This window comes from Prionailurus bengalensis, chromosome B3, assembly GCF_016509475.1.
Source record: "Prionailurus bengalensis isolate Pbe53 chromosome B3, Fcat_Pben_1.1_paternal_pri, whole genome shotgun sequence".
Taxonomy (NCBI): domain Eukaryota; kingdom Metazoa; phylum Chordata; class Mammalia; order Carnivora; family Felidae; genus Prionailurus; species Prionailurus bengalensis.
In genome coordinates, this window is record NC_057355.1 from 77119898 (window position 1) to 77134359 (window position 14462).

The following is a 14462-nucleotide window of genomic DNA, read 5'->3' on the forward strand; positions in this document are numbered from 1 at the left end:
ACTCCTTAAGAAAAGTCTGATTTTGTTGTCCAAGGACACTTGACGATGAATTGATTATATCCTAATTCTGTTTTGACTTTTGCAAGGTGTTGGGAAATTAACTTATTAGCTCCATTTCCATTTTTATATTTATAGAATAGCAGTAATATACCAGCTTATTTGAAGATTAATGTTTGCAAAATACCTTATACCTTCAATATAGTTCCATATACTATATTAAAATAATATATTAAAAATACACCTTAGCTTCTAACTAATGGAAATTCTCTGACGAATAATGGATATATTGGCAATCTAGATCATCACTGGCTTGGTTGTAAGTGATGATAAGAAACATTTAGCTTAAGGGAAGAGATAAAAAATGATAGCAATTAGATAGATTTTTGAAAGCTGAAAGTTTAAACACATACCAAACTATGAAAACACTTTAATAGTGCTTTTTGCATGGTAGAAAAATTTTTCAGGGACATACAAATCCATAGGAAGAGTGTTTTCAACACAGTACCAAAAGGCAACCTTCCTACTTAGGATGTTAACGCTGAATGTTAAAATGCTGTGCTGCTGATTTTGGTTTTAACTCTTGAAGATGACAGGTAACCAACCGTACAACATTAATTTTTCAAACGGTCATGAAAAAAAATATTGTCAATGCCAAAATCACAGATAAATTACCAGCTGTCCTTTTTTTTTGAAGTGTATGAGGTCCAGTACAGTGCTTTCTTCAAAGGCAGGTCATTAAAGAGAGGAGATTGAACCAGGAATGAATGAAATTGGGGTTAAAGGACTGACTCCAGTATGGGTGACCACAGGTATAATGTCTAAGGCAACAAGACAATATCATGTAGGATCTGATTTAGAAAGCATACCTATGGGATGTGATGTGATGGATGCAAGCCCTCTGGTAGTAGTACCTAGAACATGGCCATAAAGTAATAGGGCCCTGTCTCTACAAAGAGAAGTTACAGATGAGGACAGAGTAGGCTGAAAAGCAGAATAGGGCTTGCTAGCAGGGAGGTAGAATGTAAATCTGAACACAAATTAGGCTAATAATCACAAATAAAAGATATACAATATAGCTATTTATTCCAGGAGGTTCACACTAAGAACATTATATTTTCATTTAGCTATGAATGGAAATTTGAATTGTGGCCAGACTTACATGATTCCCAACTTTGAATTGCACAGGGTTAAATTTTCAAGGTGAAGAATTTCTGTACCTGCAATTGGTCAGACCAAAGAGGAAAGGACTGGTTATAAAAGCCATCCTGTTTGCTATGCTACTTTTATAGATAGTGAAAACTTTTTATTTAATATAATCAAACTTTATGGAAAAATATAATTTCCATGGGACTACTTCTAACCTATATTTCAGAATTGTGATGGGTATTTTCTATTTTCCCTTCTAGTTTCACTCCTTCAGAATCTTCTCTGTACCCCCAAAGGCTGACATCTAGGGGTTGCCTCAAGAGATGACCTGTCCTCTGACTACTGGATGGAAGTCCAATAGGAAGCTTCTGCAATAGGTTAGAGGGCAGGAAGAGAATGAGATGGGGTATTCATTCCCTGTATTAGCTAGTCTTCAAAGGTATCCCACAACAATTCCTTCCTTGTATATACATATCACTCTTGCTATCAAGAGTTGGAGATTATTTCTGTTCTCCTTGAATCTGTGCTGGCCCTTGACTAGCTTCTACAAATAGAATGTAGCAGAAGGGCAATTTGAGACTTCCAAACTCAGACCAAAGAGAACTGGAAGCTTCTATTTGCTGCCTCCTGGAATTTAGCCACCATGGTATGAGAAGCCCAGGATAGATAGAAGCCCAAGATAGATGGAAGAATCACAAAAATGAGAATCAAGCACTCTAGCTATATCAGGCACTTATTGACAGCCATCTGAGTGAGTCATTGTGGTAGCTAGTCACCAATATGGCACCCAATGAAGGTTGTTTCCCAAGCTTTGGGATGGTTTGTTTTGCAATAATAGATAGCCAAAACAGAAATTGGTACCTAGAGAGTAATGTGCTGCTGTAACAAAAACCTTAAACATGTGGCATTGGCTTTGGGATAAGGGATCTCACAGAGGTAATCAATGGAGGCCTGTAAGACAGTGAAGAAATTGTTGAGCCTGGAGCAAAGGTGAGTTTCTGTAGAGGGAGAATGTTTGACAATGCTGTAATTCGTGGTAACATGAGAGATAGAAAGTATATCAAACAACCTTGTGTATTTGGCTCAGGAGGTTTCCAAACAAAGTTAAGAGTCTACTGGTTTCTTTAGGTGTATATGACCATTAATAGGGTGAAATGACTTGAGAAGAAACCATTTAACTTATAAGCAGTATCTAGAATACAAGTCAGCAACACATTTTCTGAAATGGGCCAGATAGTAAATATTTTAGGCTTTTCAGGTTGTATGTTGTCTGTAGCAACTACTCAATTCTGCACTTGTAGCATGAAAGTGGACACAGACAATCTTTAAACTGATTCGATGTGACTGTGCTCCAATAAAAAAAGAAAATTGACTGACAAAAGCAGGTGACAGCCTGTATTTGACCTGTGGGCCATAGTTGACCAAACTCTGACCCAGAAAAAACATTTTCAAATAAGGGTTTGGTGACTTGGAACATAAGTTATTCTCCTATTTATCTCTTCTAGCCCATATGAGATTTTCAGTAAATTAATACCTGGGGGCAAAGATAAAATCCAGAGTGCTGCCACATTATGAAGATCAGTTCAATAGTGCAGTTGAAAGACTGTTTAACCTTCATAAAGATTAAGGATTTGTCCCTTAGACCCTGTCAGCTAGACAATGGGATTTTTAAAAATCTTAAGGGGCTTGCCTTGTTGACCTTCTTTCTTGCTAGACAGTAAAGTTTTTTTTGCCTTGTAGGCCCATTCAGCTAGAAAAAAAAGGATTTCAAGAATCTTAAAGGCATTGTCCTTACAGAGTCCTGATTCTAAGCCCTAAGTAGAGAGGAGTGTGTCTTTAAAATCTGTCATAAAATAAGGTATAGGTACATAGGAAGTCCAAACATTTTAACAGAAATTTTAAGAGCATGGACTAAAAGGGACTGAGGTAGTACAAAATGAAAAAGGTCTCAGGTGTTAGTAATTTCCTATGAATAGGACACAAGCTAAGAAAATTACTCAGCGGCAAACACATTCTACTTCTTATAGAAAAGTAACAATAACAGAGCAGGCAGAGCCATGAAGAACCATTCTCAGGGAGTATAGACCTAATCAAGAAACATGGTGTATCCCTGGAGACAGAGGAAATGGTAACACGTCCTGCTAGATTTCAGAATTGTTTTGGGCCAGTAACTGCTATGTTATTTCAGTTTTACACTTTTAGAGTGAAGGTTTCTATTGTGCCTTCCATGTGTTTTCCTCATTATTGTATGTTAGGTGTGTATGGGACAGATAATTGTTGTGTTAGTGTTTCATTTTTTAGTTTACAGGTGCTCCTGAGGAGCTTGAGGACTCTGTCTCATCTATATCTGGCTCTGATATAGGTGATAAGAGTTTTTGATATGAGCTGATGCCATAAGGGGATGGAAATTTGTAGGGTAATTGGGAGGTGTTAAGTGTACTTTGTACATGAATTGTTATAGCCAGAAGGCAGAGGCTGGATGCCTTTCCAAATTCCTCCTCCCTTTCTATATGCATGTTACTCCTAATTCAAGTGGTGGAGTTTATTGCCCCTTTCCTTGAATATGGACTGCCCTTGTAACTAACTTTGATCAATCAAATGGCCATGAAATTGATGAAATTACTGATTTGGGACCTAAGAGCCCAGGCTTTAAGAAGATTGGTGGTATGGCAGATCTGAGATGAGCTACTCAGATCCTACTTTAGAGAAGAACTTCTTGTTCAGCAGTGAGGAATGAAGACAACAGAGAGACATTAAGTGTCGGTTCCTTCAGCATCTGCCTCAGCTAAAGAGACCTGCCTCACCTCAGGTCATGCCTTTCCTGAAGACTAAGCAACGGGATGTTATAAAAGGTCTGGACATTTTGCCTGATATGCAACAGATTTGCAGGTTAACCAACTGCATCACAGTTGGACTTCTTCCTTTGCCTAATCCTGCTTCTTCCACATTTCCCCCTCTCAGGTGTTGATCAATAATAAATATTCTGCACCCCAAAATTCTCAGAATCTTCTTCTGGAGAATCCAACCTATGACATATAGGTTCTACTATCTGACCCTTAGAATCTGGTAGTCTATGCTGTGAAAAGCTATATCTATATCAAAAGGCCAGGTGGAAAATACTCTGGTGGATGAATCCAGCTGAGTGTCTTGTTAATAGCCACTATCAAATGGAAACTATGTGAATGAGCCACCTTGGACCTTCCAACCCTGTTGAACTCTAAATGACTGTTGGACTTCCTGGCCTCATGTGGATTAGAAGAACCACACAGTGAAACCATGGAAATATGAACAATAGTAAAATAGTTGTTTTAAACCACTAAGTTTTGGGGTGTTGTGTTATGCATCAATAGTTAATTGAAACATTCCCCAGCTCTCTCCATGCAAGTTGTGCTTCCCTACTGAGGGCCACATCTCTCTGGCAAATTTTCCCTGCAGCTACATCCTCTGGATTCTGTTAACTGGTAACATGTTCCCCATCTTGGTACCCCCAGATTATTGTGCATTTATTGTGAAGCTCATTATTCTTTTGTCTTATTTCCTATAAAAAGGGAAAATATCTCTCAAATTTTATAAAATCAAGGAGACATGATTTCTAAATATAGGAGGTTTAGGGGAGCCTGGCTGGCTTAGTTGGTAGAACATGTGACTCCATTTGGGGATTGTGAGTTTGAGCTCCATGTTGAGCATAGAGATTACTTTAATTATTATTATTATTTTTTAATACAGGAGGTTTAAGCAGAAATCTTCTAACTCTCCTGCCTTCTTGCAAATTCATCTTATCTCTGGAAAGAGGTATGTTGGTGTACCTCTGCTATTAAAAATAGGGTAGAGGTAAGGTCTATTAATCTTGTTTTCTTTCCATAAAAGGAAAAGCAAATGTTAAATGTCTTATCAAAAGGTTTCAGTCCTCAAGTAGGACATATTCCTTGGGTTCTGCCATAACCAGTAGGGTTTGACAGTCTGATGTGCTTTGAATAGACTTTCAAAAATGTGGCCTTAAACAAAAGCAACTAATGTTTAATGGTGGCTTTTTAGGGAACTTGTTAGGTGAATAAGTTTGGAGAAGGAAAGCCTTTTAAAGATTTATTTATTTATTTATTTATTTATTTATTTATTTATTTATTTTTAAGTAAACTCTACCCATGAGGTAGGGCTCAAACTCATGACCCCAAGATCAAAAATTGCATGCTCCACTGACTGAGCCAGCTAGGCACTCCTCTCTCTCTCTATTTTTTTCTTTTTTTAAATTTTTTAATGTTTATTTATTTTTGAGAGAGAGAGAGAGAGACAGAGCATGAGCGGAGCAGAAAGAGAGGGAGACAGAGAATCCCAAGGAGGCTCCAGGCTCTGAGCTGTCAGCACAGAGCCCGACGTAGGGCTTGAACTCACGAACTGTGAGATCATGACCTGAGCTGAAATCAGATACTTAACCGATTGAGTCACCCAGGCACCCCGCTCCTCAATATATTTTTTAATTTTTTTAGAAAATAAATAAAAATTTTGCTATCTTATATTTAGTCTCCCACCCTTTATTAACAAGCTAAGATCAAGTTAGTCTTCTAATTGTTACACTAAACTGAGTATTACCAGTTTGGTAAATAAATTGCTTGTAAATTATCTACTGTAAATGACACATCATTATATTTGTGCCACCTAACGCTAGGCATTTTGTAAACTTTTGAGTATTTTTGGTAATGTGTGACTCAGATTTTTTAAGTTAATCTTGGGCTTAACCCTTTATCCAAGTTTACCCAGAACAGACTCAGTTTATGCCCACTGTCTCATTATGACTATTATCATTACTATTGCTCTTTCTTATTCACAGAACTGTACTTTGGATAATACATTTTCTGGTTTTCTTACCTCAAGTGGTGGTTATATCTAAGACAAAACTATTCATACTTAGAAAATAGTAGTAGAAATGTTTAAATATTTTAAAGGCTGGGTTTTTGTTGTTTTTGCCAAATAACAGGTCAGTGTCTTTAAATGAATGTGAGATCTTTTAAAAAGTTAACATGAATTTTTAAAAGAATCTATAAAACTTTAGACTTAATTGGTTGAAAATACACTTTCTCAAGTTGAGATAAGCTTAATATTAAAATTATGTTCCATAAACTGACCTTTATAATTTTTGTCTATGGAATGTTTTCCTAGTACTTGAAGAAAACAAATGAGGTTTGAAACCACAAAGTACATTAAGGGTTTTCTTGATCAGTAGTTACATAAATTAGAGGGAATGTCAGTTTTATATTAATATTTAATAATAAGTTGATTAAATTTTGATTGAAAGCCTGTTTGTTTACATATTATGTAAATTGATTTTGAAATAAAGTTTATAGATTTAGATGCTGTTTACATTATTTCAGTTTCTAAGTTTACATATGCCACATAAATTTCAGTGCCTAAATGACAACCCCTAAATAAGTTTCAATTTGGAAAAAATAGCAAAATAGTAGAATTAGTGAGTAGGAAGTTTTTCAAAATTAAATTTTAACCTTTTTTCCCCATTAGCTTCATTCTCTTATAACTTAAAATGAAAAAGATCATATATGCCTACATGAAAAAAAAATCTCTAAGATGGTTGTTCTCTCTTTTGAAATTGTATTTACTAGCACTACCCTTACTCACATCTATCTTTGATCTTTGCTTTGTGAGTCTTATCCGTATGAGCTCTACTATTCAGTCTTCCTTACCTTGTATATCAGGTATGAGATTGGTGTCAAAAATATACAAATATAGAAAATATACAAATTTTTCAAGCTCAAACAAAAGAGAACAAATAACCCGTTTGAAAAATGAACAAAAGATTTGCATCCTTCACCAAAGGATATATACAGTGGCAAAGAAGCATATGAAAAGATGCTCCATTCATATGTTATCAGAGTAATACAAATTAAAACAACAGTAAGGTACCAGTACACCTTTATTAGGATGGCCAAAATCCAGAATACTGACAACACCAAACACTATGAAGATGGAGCAACAGAAACTCTTGCTCATTGCTGGTGGGAATGCAAAATGGTACAGCCACTTTGGAAGACATTTTGGCAGGTTTTTGTTTTTTGGCTTTTTTAAACAAAGCTAAACATAGTCATGCTGCACATAAAAGTTCAATTCCTAGGAATTTACCCAACTGATTTGAAAACATGTCTACAAAAAACCTTCAAGTGAATGTTTTTAGTAGCTTTATTCATAATTATCAAAAACTGCAAGCAACAAAGATATCCTTCAGTAGGTGAATGATAAATTGTGGTGCATCCATACAACTGAATATTACTTGGTGGTAAAGAAAATGAGCTATCAACCTAGGTAAAGACATGAAGTATCCTTAAATGTATATTGCTATCTTCTTTCACAGAAGATAGTCTGAAAGGTTACATACATTAGAATTCCGATTGTATGGCATTCTTAAAATGGTTTATAAAGGTTAAAAATATACAAGCAATAAAAAAAATCTAGTGGTTACTAGAGGAGAGGGAGAAAGTTCTAATAAGTGAAAAATAGTTTTTTATTGAGGGACTGAAATTATTCTATGTGATAATGGTGAATACGTAATAGTATGCATCTGTCAAAAGCCTATAGAATTTTATCACACAAAGAGTGACCTTAATGTATGCAAATATTTAAAAATTCGTCTAGAAAGTGGGAGAATCCCAGGTTGGAATACAGACTGTGATGAAAGAATCCGACTGTATTATAAGCGTATGAATAAAACTTCAAAGAAGGACATAGAGAGGAAAGGTGCTATGTAAAGAGCTGGAAATGAGTGGAGCCTATAATACTTAAGGTAAAACACTTTACTTTAGTTGATAAAGCTGTTTCCTATGGAGTATTAGCTAACAATGCTGATAAAGCACAATATACATATTTAAATTGAAGAATTAAATAAATGAATAGAAGATGGTGGAAGCCTGGTTTCTCCCTCGTAGGTGGAGGTTAGAGACAAGCAAAGGGAAGAACTAGAATAATCCATGCTGTAAAAGATCAGAGCTGGAAACACCAGTAGGAACTCATATTTAGCTTAATATAGATACAGATAGTTACATACAGAAATATTTCTATATTATAAATACATAGATTATATACACAATTACATTTTCTCAATCTGTCATTTGAGAGATCCAGAAACAATGACACCCTAGGAGCAACAAGGGTATTGAGTACCCAGATTTTGGATTCTACTACTGTTTACATGAGAAGAAACAGGGCTTCTTGGATCAATGGTTGATTCTAAGACTGGATCTGGAAATATATAAGATGAATCTGGAGCATTATGTAGTGCTAGAAAGTAAGGAAGTGTTATGGCCTGAATATCTGTGTCCCTCCAAAATTCATATATTGAAATCTAATCCTCAATGTGATGGTATTTAGAGACAGGGCCTTTGGGAGGTTATTAAGACAGGAGGGTGAACTCTTCATAAATGGAATTAGTGCACTTGTAAGAAGAAGAAAGGTAGTAGCTTGCCCTCTCTCTCTCTCTCTCTCTGTCATGTGAGGATACAGTAAGTCAGGAGACTAAACCCAGAAGAGGTTCCTCACCAGAACCCAATCATGGTGGTACCCTGATCTTAGACTTCCAGACTTGAAGAATTGTGAGTAATAAATTTCTGTTGTTTATAAGCCACCTAGATAATGGTATGGTACTGTATTGTAGCAACCTGAACTAAGGAGTGCTCAAAACAAAACTAACAAAACAAAAACCTACATTGATGTGGTATGTTGAAGGGATAACAGAGCCAACTGAAAGAATTGCAAATAGCCAAAGCTGGAAAAATATGAGCAATAAAATAAAGGATTAGATTATAATCCAAAGTATAAGATAAATTCCCATGAATCCATGATGATATAAATGATTGAATAAATGTATAGGGAAGAAGAGACAAATCTCCTTTGCAGCAGAATTATAAATAATTTATGTAGATCTTTGCCTTCATAGAAGGGAGGTGTATAAATCCCCACTTCTTAAGTGTAGGAGATGTGCAGTGACTTTTTTCCTAAGAAGACAATATGAAAAGGAGGGGGAGGATGAGCAATGAGAAAACCTGACAAATACTACCTTAGCCAGGTGATCAAGGTCAACATCAATATCTATATTAGGTTATAAATCAAGGTGATGGTATGTGTCCTTGACATGATGTGATAAAATGGCAGTTTAACTATTATTTTCCTTGCTAAAACCCGTAACCCCAGTCTAGCTGTGAAGGAAAAAACAAAAAACAAAAAACAGACAAATTATACTAGAGGAGCATTCAACAAAATACCTGATTTGCATTCTTCAAAACTGCTAGGGCCATACAAAACAGGGAAAAATCTAAAAAAAAATTGTCACACTCAAGAACAGTCTAAAAAGATATAACACCTAAACATCATGCAGTATCCTGGATGGGATCTTGGAACAGAAAAAGAATATAAGGTAATAACTAAGGAAACTGGAATAAGGTGTGAGCTTTAGTTAACTATAATGGTTCAACATTGGTTCATCAGTTCTAACAAAAGTACCATATTCATGTCAGATGTTAAAAACGAGGAAACTGGGGCGCCTGAGTGGCTCAGTTGGTTAAGTGGCCGACTTCGGCTCAGGTCATGATCTCACAGTCCGTGAGTTCGAGCCCCGCGTCGGGCTCTGTGCTGACAGCTCAGAGACTGGAGCCTGCTTCAGATTCTGTGTCTCCCTCTCTCTCTGACCCTCCCTCATTCATGCTCTGTCTCTCTCTGTCTCAAAAATAAATAAACATTAAAAAATTTTTTTTAAATAAAAATGAGGAAACTGCATGCAGAGTGTAAATAAACTCTGTATTATCATCTCAGTTTTTTCCCCTATAAATCTAAGAGTGTTCTCAAAAATAAGCTCTACCTTGAAAAAAGCATCTAGTGTAGAGTCTAACACATAGTAGGTTGATAGTCAATGATAGGAAAGGAATACCTTCATGCATTCAAGAATTGTGCTATTGAGAATAGAATAAGATGTAATAGCTTAAAATAAACCAAAGGACCCATCTTGTTCAACTTCTGTATAAAGAAGAAAGATGAGAACAAGAGATGTTAAGTGACTTGCACACTGTCATGGAGTAATTGAAAAGTAGGTGCCTTCCCTAAACAGAATTAATTGCTCAGCGAATGAGACCCCAAATTATTGGAGTATTTTTCTGTATATCTGTATAACAAACTATGCTTTCTAATTTGAGTAATTTTAATATACTGAAAGGGAAAAGTTGGTACCCATAGGCAATTTAGTTAGGGACCTTTAAGACAATCTGGTTGTACAACTGTAGACTTTAGATCAGAGGAAATCGGGCACGTTCAGGATGGTATGGCCATAGACACAACTGTAGACTTTAGAAAAGGAAACCCTCTAAAATAAACTGACCATTAAATAATTGAAAATTGAAAGAGCTTTTGGGATGGAATTGAAAGCATATAGAAGCATGCTTTCAGATACTTCTCTGAATGAAGAAAAAAACAGCATTTGTAAAACACATATTCTACATGTTGCCATGTTCATGATGTTGTCATGTTCCCATGACCTTGGGAAAACTGTCATTTGGTAGAGTTACTATGGGCTCATTAGACAAATTGAGGGAAAAAAAAACAATAAAAGCTTTTCTCTGGTAATTACCTATAGTTAATGAAAGGTTTTTCCTTCATAAATCCAAAGTTTGGAATGATTATGGACCAGGAGAAATTCCTAACACATGAATGAATCTCCTCACCAAAAAATTCATGGTTCAGCTAAGCCTTAATTGCTTACAGATGAAGTTATCTGTGGTATTAAGATAGTGATATTTATTTAAATATTTTATGTGTTACATATCTGTATTAAGTTTTGAGTCATTAAAATAATGTAGTCTTCTCAATAGTTTATAACAGGAAAAGCTCAATTAAGTCTAGGAACTTTGCTCCATTTCATCACACCCTTTCCACGCAGGTTAGAAATAGGTTTAAATGTTAAAACAGTATTTTCATAAGTAGATGCCATTCTTCAAACAATGATATAGATAAAAATTGTTGGGGTGCCTGGGTAGCTCAGTTTGTTGAGCATCCAACCCTTGATATCAGCTCAGGTCATGATCTCACGGTTCGTGGGATCGAGTCCCGTGTTGGGTTCTACACTGTCAGCAAAGAGCTTGGGATTCTCTCTTTCCAATTTTCTCTCTCTGCCCCTCTGCTACTCGTGCACTCTCTCTCTCTCTCTCAAAATAAATAAACATTACTTATTTGCGAATAGATTTGATGCATAGGTCATCGATATCTTGTAGAAATATAACTGGTAGGGATGGTAAATTCTAGTTACCCCTTATTTTTCTGATAGACATATGCTTACATAGATGACAGTAGTAATTAAATATTGCATTCAGACTCATACATATGATAGAGCAATGTTAAAGATTATTTGGGAATAGAAGAATGCTTTAAAAGAACAATAATTCAAAACATGTGCTGTTGAAGCTTTGGAATTAGACCATAAGTTGTTTAATTATAAAGAAAGAAACACACGCAAATTCAGGTTTTCAAATAATGATTTGTTAAAGTTTTCTCGTGTAGAAGTTACTTTTATTCTCCAATTTTGATCAAAATATTTACTTGTACTCTGAATGCACCTATAAACTACATATGTAGTATTATATTTTTACACAGTTTAATTATTAAAGTTACTTGACACAGCTCATAAAATGTTTTTAAGGAATGAAAGCCAAAAGACTGTGAAGACATATTTATAACATGCCACTACACCTCTGTCACACTGATTGCCATCCAGTTAAGCAACATGCAAACAAAATTATCTTTTATAGAAGGGAAACAATGTATAGGAAATCAAAATGTTTTCCACTTGGTCATCAAGGAAGTTTCCTTCATCTGCTTTTTATACTATTGTTACTTGATTGTATATAAATACTATCTTTCGTTAAGTTCTTTTCACAATTAATTCAAAATCTCCTTAAAAATTATTTATTCTGTAATTCAATTAATAAAAATTTCCAAATAATATAATTAAAGAAAAAAATCTAGAAATACTGAACTGCTGTCCTGCCATCTTGCATTGGGTAGATAAGTAATTTTCTGCTAAGACTGCTAGTGGCCGGCTCACAGAAGGCACAGCTGCTCAAGTTCAAGGAGCCGCAGGACATTGACAGTTTCCAGGTGACCTTTAGGATGAAAGTGTACAGTTGAGAGGTGGCCATCTTTGGGTCCCCCAATATCTACTGCAAGGGGGGGCAATTCAGGACATGCCTCAAGTTCACTATCGACTGCTTTTACTCCCTGCCGACCTTTCAGTTCCTTTCAGTTCCTGACTCCAGCATCTGCAAGATGTTGTGTCTCCATCCTTGGTCTTCCACCCCAGGTCCTTGGCCCCTGGAGCAGGGAGCCCCCTTCAGAGCGGTGGAACCCCACCCAGAACGTCGGGACTATCCTCCTGAGCATCACTTCCGTTCTCATGGAACCCAGCACCTTCTCATTAGCATCATAGATGCCTCCTACTTGTGCTGGGTACCTAGGTCAGGGCCTGCCCAGGTGGGCAGGGCACGTCGGTGGGTGAAATGTGGGCCTGAAGGACCCAGAACCTGGCCTTGTCTGCAGCTCCTGCTGGCAGGAGCCAGAAACTTTAGGTTCCCAGCTCCCAAGTGACCAGATTAATTTGTGGTCACCTCTTCTCTGGTTTGTTTGGAATCTAAATAAAATGGCTTCATGAGGAAAAACAAAAAGGTCACCTTTACCAAAGGGGTTTTGGAGAATAGATCAATGGGAGGTCATGGCCTATAGTTTCAAATCTATTTGGCAAGGGTCAAGGAAATTACACTTTATTTACCAGTATTCGTAATTTGTCTTGTTAATTAGACCACAGTCTATTAAATCAGAGAAAGCATCAGTGTTGTTGGTTACTTATAATGGATTTTAATTTTTAGAGATTCTTCAAGAAGTAGGGAAACTTTCACTTTTTGCTTTTGGTATTTTTCTTATTAAAACAAAGGAACTGTCAGTGTCTCTTCTTGAACATAACTCTGATTATTTTAACTATTTTTCCCCTCTATCCATTTTGTTTTGATTTTTCTCCACTTAACTGCCTTTTCTCATTCCAAAGTTAGCTCTTCTAAACTTAAATATCTTCTGCAGAAATACTTTCTGGCTATCTGCCAATGTTTTCAGCACTGATATGTGTCAGCTTTCAGGATTGTTCAGCCTGTTGGTTTGTTTCTCTTTGAATTCATCTTTCCTCCCCCTTCTAATGGTTCCTGTATTATAAATTTCAGTTTGATTTTTATTGTGGAAGCCATATTCCCCACTTAGCAGATAAATTAGAGAATTCCTTCATCCCCAAGAAGCCAGAAAGATCAAGGTACCATCATAGGAGTTTGATCATCACCTAAACTTGAGGGCAAACTGAGCAGAAAGGAGCTTCCTGGTTCCATTAAATTTTATTCTTGCGTTCAATGAACCAAAAAGATTATTTTAAATTTTATTCAAGTAGGCTTTTTATTATTTTCAAAACCTCCAATGTAAAGTCTTGATTGAAGGTTCTTTAATTCACCCACAAACCACAACATGGAATTTTGCAGTAGCAGTAGCAACAATGAGAGCTCACAAATTCCCAGATTGTTTTGATGACAATATCTGAGTAGTTAGCATGTGGTCTGTTACTTCCAAACCCTTAGAACTGTGTTAGATTTGCTGAGCATTTTTATATAATCCCCAGAAATGGCTAAGGTAGGATGTGCTATCATAAAGTCAAAACATGTGTAATATCCAAGTTGTTCTTTGCCATTGCCTCATGGGATCTAAACAGGTTATTATATCCTTCCTTATTATTTATTCTAATGTTAAAGAAGACATTTACATTAGATGCTATATTTTTATGTCTGAAGAACATTTTCTCTTGTTTGGTATTTACAGGTAGCATGACATGGTGTGAAAGCTACTGGATCAAGTATTAGGAGACTGGGGTTCTTATCCCTGTTACATTTTGGCTCATTTGTTTTTAGCATACTTTTGTGTTATTTAGGTTGCTTTTGTTATAAGGAATAGAAACCCATCCTAGCTTATATAGGCAGAAAATAATTTCTTGGGAGGTTATAGGGAGATATAAGGATATATTACTTAAAATATAGTCTGGAAAATCTAAAATATAAGAATCAGAGCAGCTTTTGGAATTCTAGGAGTAACAACAAATAGACTGTCTCATCAGGTGCTGCTTGTGATCATCCTTATTTCTTCCTTCCCACTCCCACTCTGGCAAACTTCAGAGAAGATCTATCTTATTGGTCTCAATTGGAGAATATAGAAGGCAGCTCTTTCTGCCCACGGGTCCTGTCCCCATGCTT

At 36.1% G+C, this 14462-nt stretch overlaps 1 long non-coding RNA gene across 1 annotated transcript in view; it reads left to right on the forward strand.

Moving 5' to 3' along the window:
- The first annotated feature begins 344 nt into the window (after positions 1-344).
- The window catches only part of LOC122468974, a 38839-nt gene continuing 24721 nt past the window's right edge, over positions 345-14462 (forward strand). Inside the window, exons 1-3 of the long non-coding RNA XR_006293358.1 lie at positions 345-1523; positions 4873-4938; positions 7786-7933. This is a non-coding gene — a long non-coding RNA (uncharacterized LOC122468974). The remainder of the gene's footprint in view (positions 1524-4872; positions 4939-7785; positions 7934-14462) is intronic.